Below are 6000 nucleotides of genomic sequence, written 5' to 3'. Positions count from 1 at the left end.
AATTTAAGTTTTATAAACCTTGTTATTAAGAAAACAATCATTTTATCAAAGACGGGGAAAGTTGTTTAGCTTAGGAAATAAGTTAACACCACAAAGATTTGATGGGAAAAATCAATTCAAAGACGCCAATTACACAATAATTAGTTTTCTTAAACCCCAAAGCTATAGAAAAACTTTAAAGAAAAAATGATGAATGAAAGCCGTGCTCAATTTGAAGCGTCAGCGATTATCTCGTTCCCAACAATCCGATGCGCAAACATCGATACTTATTCCATCGATTTCTCAGCTACGTAGGTGTTGAGACGGCCCACACGGAATTCAATAGGTTCCCGGACAATGCGCGTCACTTGTCGCCTACCAGATCCCTACAGTTTTGACAAGTCGTCATGTTTTTATCAACGACCGCTGTCATGCCTCCACGATGATTTCACAGCCGACGGACTGACCAATTTGCGACAATAGTCCGCACTTCTAATTCCCATTGTATTCGTTACAAATATGAATTTACGAGTCAATGTTATTACGACGCGGCTCACAATGAGGATTAAGATTTATTTGTTCAAATGACTTGTGTTCCGGTGACGAAAAGATACGAAAATACGCTCCAAGTCCCAAAAATTACTCTTATTCTGTTACTCGCTTTTCGTAGTCTTTTTACATCTAAGTTCTGTGACTGGAATAAAATTTTGTAAGAACCGAACTCTTATTTAATTATTTTTATAATTAAAAAGACTCGGAAATCCGATTAGATAAAAATAGATAAACTAATCACGCTGACTAAAAAGAGATAATCATCCCCTTAGGCTGAAGATATAAGACGATAGAATAATACTTTAATATTAATTAAATTGATAACATATTGATAAAATTGATTCATAGCATGTGTAGGAATGGTAACCAAAACAATCCCATGATTGTTGACTTCGTAGCAGTTTGAGTTCATCTAACAGTAGCGAAGTCTGCAAAAGTAATAGAATCTCTTTACGAATTATAAAAAAGTGGGTTAAAACCGACCCTTTGGAATATAAGGTCTACGAAATTATTGAAATCCAAAAATCTTTATGTGTTCGAAAAATATTTAACTATATTAACGTTAGCACAATGAAGGCATTTTGTGAGGAGGGAAGAATGCTAATAATATGTTATAATAATCGCACTCATAAAGATGTAAACAGCATTTAAATGTTGTTTAAATACAACGTAAAAGACAAGGAAGGAGCTTTAAAATGTGACCAAGAAACAAGTGACAATTGTGATGATCAAAAAGGAAAGCGTAAAAAGGAAATGTTTTTATGCCGTCCCCACTTTAACGTGGAAATATCACAATATAATTATGATTTATAAATCATATTAAGCAGATACAGTCGGTATTAAAATATGTTCGTATAATTTTTAATGAAATAATCGATATTCACAGGGCCTCCTGGCTTGACATTTTAATTTGGTATGTTTACACAGCCGACGAGGCGATGACTAAACGTTTCGTGACAGTTTCTGATCTACAAAACGGCCAATAAAAGCTCCTTTTGTCGTACCCTATAGAAATAAAAAAATGTGTTTATTCAAGTATCCTCCGATCAGCTATTGTTAATTAAATGCGCAGGTAAATTCGATCTTATTACCGTGCATTAAAATCTAAAATGTTACAATGTATTGCCATATCAAGTATGGTTTTGTACAAAATGATTGTGGGGTGAAATACAACAATTTTAGTGGTCAGACCCCCCGGATAGTACTTTAAACTATAGTATTATATATAAAGTAATAAATTGCTGCCAGACTTATTAAAGTAAATACCTAACATTTTATATTGCTTAATTAAAAATAGATTGCTTATTCTGAGACCTACTGAATATGCATATAAAATTTTTTAAAAATCAGTCAAGCCGTTTTGGAGCAGTATGGTAACTAACATTGTGATACGAAAATCTTAAATAAAAGATATTTCTATTTAACACAATTTTTTCAAATGTTTTTGAAAAAAAAAAGCGTAATTTCGTAATTTCTAAATTATTATTTAACATACCCACCCTTTCGATTTATTGGTGACATAGTGTTATACACGCTATAGATATTAACAAGATACAATTTATACGATATGGGGGTCGAATTCAGGAGGCCGTTGTGAAAGCAGCTTTGAGGTCCGCGCATGCTCGCAACACTCTGAATTATCGACCGACAGTTCAACTCAGGACCCTCATACCTTAAGCTACGTCAACCATATTGTCGTATATAAATTAACATTCGAATTTGTATGTAGAAAAAGCGAGATTTATCATGATGGCACTCTGTATTCTCTGGCTACATCTTTATATTTCATATATGACTGCTTATATTTTTGGTACTTAAACTAAAAAGCTGTACGGATCTGAATAAAATGTGGAACAAAGATAGCATATGTATAATATGCCTCTTTTCATGACCTATATAGTATGTCGTCGTTTTAGTGTTTTTTCTTTTATTTTGCGCGGAACGGCGAGAGCAAAAGCCTAGCTACAATGTGAGCTGCAAACTCGAAGTTAACTTGAAAGCTAACTTGAAATGATCGTGGACTCTGAATGTAGTTATAACAGGAGCTTGCAAGTTACTCTCTCGTTAATTTTCCTGCAATTTACTGCACTTTGTGCTTTTGTTAGTGTCGACCGGAACGTCGTTACTATGAGTCTTATCGTGAGTTTCTAAGATCCACGATTCTACGAACCGACCCTAACCTAACATCGTAGAAACACTGTTTAGGCGTAGGTCCAATATGCTATTTGAAGATACATAATCATCAACACAAAGTTCCATCATGATTTCAGCGCCATTCTTTTATTACTTGAAGTAACATTTTTCGACGTCACTATCACACGTTATAGCTACACAAATGTCATATAATTACATTTATTCGTACACTAGAAAATTAAAGGCAGTGTAGCCCACACATCATCGGTGACGAGGCAATAAAGAACGTTGTATAATCAACTTTAATGCAATGTCATAAGCACTGAAATGCCCAGTCAATATACCTACCTCAGTGTTGTCAAGGTTTAAATCGTCAATAAATATCGAGTATTTACTTTACATTTACTCTTTAATTGTCCGGCCGAGGCGAAGGCGAACGGTCGATCAAATTCAGTCCATGACAATGCACGTTCGGTAGTCAGGCAGCTTGCCAATGTTATTCTATCGAACCCTGTAACGCGCTATGTCAGTATCGACATACTGGTTTTACGTTCAACACACTGATAGTTATGTATAACTCGGACACGTATAATCAAAGAACCAAATTCACTACCCACTGAGCATTGATTACGAAGAGAAAACTGCTACCATGAGAACTATTGCGTTTAATAATATTACATCGAAATAGGGATTAAGTAAACGTAATTGACTGTAAATATAATACATACTTTCATTTTCATCTGTAAAAATCTTCTATCCTATTTAACATAAATATAATACAAGAAACTGACTGACTGTCTACATCTATGCCAAATTTCAGCGAGATCCATCCAGCCGTTCCGAAGACAACTTCTTACAAACATCCATTCATCCAAACATTCACATTTATAATATTAGTAAGATTTCGTAGACAAGCAATAAAGTAGGAATTCTAAATTCATCTCCTATTGTTCTAAAATTTGAAATTCTCCATACATTTACCATTGGCAAGTTGAATTGAAAATTGACAGAAACAACAAAATTGCATCTACGCGACTTTGCATAATCATAAACTGACAACATTTACAAATGTTCGGTGACATAACTTATAGTCGGTACTTGATATTCTAAAGTTATGTACAGAATATCGCATTTAATCCGATGGAAGGGGATACTCGGCATAATTAGCTATCGATTTATCGCTAAGTGGATTCCTTGCGGCGGTAGTACAGAAGTTGTGCGATGACCTCGGGCCCCTGCTTCACAGAATATTAATAATGCGATATTAAACGTTCGGGAAAGTTCTGGAAAGCTCCGCTAAGATTATACCGTACTCTTAGCAAGAAGATTAATCTCTTCATTGAAACTTATCACCGACAAGAGAAAGTTCTTTGATAGCATATGGATTTTATCGCTATTTTTATTGTTTCTGGATATTTGTAATCTGTACAGTCATTGAAAAAGTTTTCACAGCAATTTGGTTACGACTTAGACGTATTATAAGCACTACATCGTAATCATTTGTGTTATATGTATTTGTCGTACATACTGCTGTTGTTGTTGTTTTTGATATTAAAGTTTAGTTAGAAATGCATGTAGCGGTTTAGGTCTTCACGGCGGCTTTGGCCGATGGTAGTAAACTGGCCACCTCACAGATGTACGGCAAGTATTAGTAAGCATGTGTCCCATTGTTTAACGATCGCTGTGGATTCGTCGTAACAAAAAAAGTTCCCGCTCCACGCCGCCGCCCTGCGCCCATATGGCTTACAATAACAAATTCTTAACCAAAAGTAAACTAATGTATCCTCGCGTTCCGTTTTTAGTGAGTCCGCCTGTACGGAGCGCAGGCGAAAATGGCATTAAGCTGTTTGAGTGCTTTTGTTTCCTTCAGCCTTCAAGTGCTTGGACTGAGTTCGCTTAGACAAATAAATTTACGAGACGAGCGCATGTGAACGCGCTCCCAATAGTTTTTGAACACTTCAGCGCTTTAAAGCTAATTGAAGGATGAGCTGTTAAAAGTTCATTGAAGCGATGAAATGTCTTTCATCTTTTTTCGGTATTTTCCTTTTTCAACAAACGATATTAAAATATCTTCGATTTGCTTTCATATGTGGAAGAAGGACAGGTACCGGAATTGAAAAACTGTTTAAATATAATGCACCACAATTAATAAAAAAATGTTTTTCCAAAAGCGTTATGTTTTCCCCTTAACAAGTGTGAAAACGAAAGCAAATGGTCATATTATAATCACAATTTAAACAGGAATGAATTTAATTAAAGAGCAGATTGTAATCTTTGTCACAATTTATTTTGCAGAGTTGCTTTCCATAAAGATTGTCAAAGCAATGGTTACCACATACATGTAGTAAGTAAGTTCTTACAAGAACTAAGACTACATAGCTACATGCAAACGTAGATACCAATTTTCATAGCCTGGCATAGCTATTATATTACTCCTTAATTATTACAAAGTTACCTGCTTGTCGAAGTTACATCAAGCGCTTGCCGATATCGATCTGTGGAGCAATAACATTGAAGTATATACTGCCGCTATGTAACAATGTATACGCCGGGTATAATGTAATTTTAGGTAGATATCTCACCTTCGTTCCCCTTTGTTGAAAGGAGTCGTGGTAAGAGCCTAGGGGTCGGAACGAGGCGGCAGGGGGAGGGCGAAGTACCGCCCCTTTGAGCCTCTCCTATCCCGCTTCAACCACGAATACATTAATTTGACGCTTCCGGCATGACTCTCAATTTACCATCAAGATATATCGAGATAAATTCGAATTCAATATTGAGAAATTCATTTCATTGGTGCTTGATCATTTTTTTTATAAATAGTAAAGTTTTCAATTGCATTGTTGTGTAAATTGTGAATTTAAAAAGTAAAGATGTTATCGATTAAATGGAAAAGTATTGGATATCTTCCAGTATTGTATAAAACTTTTGTCAATTTCTCTTTGTATTTTGTAGGTAATTGTCGCCTGCTACGATTGGAATAAAATAGTAAAATGAAGAATAAATAGTTACTACAATCGAAATGTTTTCTCGTATGAAGAGAATGACGTGTTTGTTTGTTTGGGATAAACTCAAAATCTGCTAAGTATATTACATTCCACTTTGTTATTTGGTTGTTGTTTTGTTTTCTCAAATCTAATTCCAAAATTAATTTATCTTACTATCTTACTAATATTATAAATGCGAATGTTTAGATAGATGTTTGTTTTAAGGTATCTCCAGAACGGCTGCATGTATTTTGCTGAAATTTGGCGTAGATATTTAACATAGTCTGAACTTAAGCGAGCTAGTACTCTATATATCTTACTAGTAATATAAATGCGAATGTTTAGATGGATG

This window comes from Papilio xuthus, unplaced genomic scaffold (genome assembly GCF_000836235.2).
Source record: "Papilio xuthus unplaced genomic scaffold, Pxut_1.1 DF825017.1, whole genome shotgun sequence".
Lineage (NCBI taxonomy): Eukaryota > Metazoa > Arthropoda > Insecta > Lepidoptera > Papilionidae > Papilio > Papilio xuthus.
Note: the sequence above shows the minus strand (reverse complement) of the source record.